Genomic DNA, 606 nt, shown 5'->3' on the forward strand with positions numbered 1-606 from the left:
GTTCACCGTAGCCTAGTGGCCAAGGATGCGGAGCAACAACCCAGCGGTCCGAGGTTCGAGTCCAGGTAACAGCAAAGGTAAAACTGAATTGATTTAATGTGCGTTTAAGAGTGTAAAAAATGAACGTTCGGTTGGAAGGGGTGAGATAAGACCGGAACGGGAAAATTCGGCTCGGGTTATTACTTTGGCCAGGGTTTGCATTTTTCCCCGCCCATGGGCTTGGCTACCCCACTTTTCAAGCCCTGGGCAGGCAGAGAGCCTTTACTGCCATGTGCCCAAAAAAGGTCGCGCTTTAAACCTAGGGGGAAGTGTGGAAAGCATCGGAGTTATAAGTATTCACATTAGAGGGCTCCTGGCCGGAGCGGGGGCGAATTTGGCCAACTACTTTCTTTGTGTGTTTTAGTAAAGCACCCCGAAATAAAGCGTTGAAAAGAACCAAAGTGGGGAAAGTACAACAATCCAGACGATTTAACGACGCTTTGCAACGAATATGCACAGGTTTACTGATAATCACCCATACAGCTTACAGGTTTGCGGGAGCGAGGATTACTGACAATAGAGTAGAAGAGTAAGGAACAAGCTTACCATCCACCCTGTCTCTCTCCA

The 606-nt window shown here is 48.2% G+C and overlaps 1 protein-coding gene across 1 annotated transcript in view; it reads right to left on the bottom strand.

Moving 5' to 3' along the window:
• The window catches only part of LOC127751601 (NFX1-type zinc finger-containing protein 1-like), an 8,339-nt gene extending 7,739 nt beyond the window's left edge, over nucleotides 1-600 (bottom strand). The window contains exon 1 of the mRNA XM_052275380.1: nucleotides 586-600. The gene's annotated coding sequence lies outside the window, so the exon portion shown is untranslated. The remainder of the gene's footprint in view (nucleotides 1-585) is intronic.
• Between the last annotated feature and the right edge of the window lie 6 nt (nucleotides 601-606).

The sequence above is a fragment of the Frankliniella occidentalis genome, unplaced genomic scaffold (assembly GCF_000697945.3).
Source record: "Frankliniella occidentalis isolate FOCC.00 unplaced genomic scaffold, Focc_3.1 Scaffold599, whole genome shotgun sequence".
In the NCBI taxonomy this organism is placed as follows: Eukaryota; Metazoa; Arthropoda; class Insecta; order Thysanoptera; family Thripidae; genus Frankliniella; species Frankliniella occidentalis.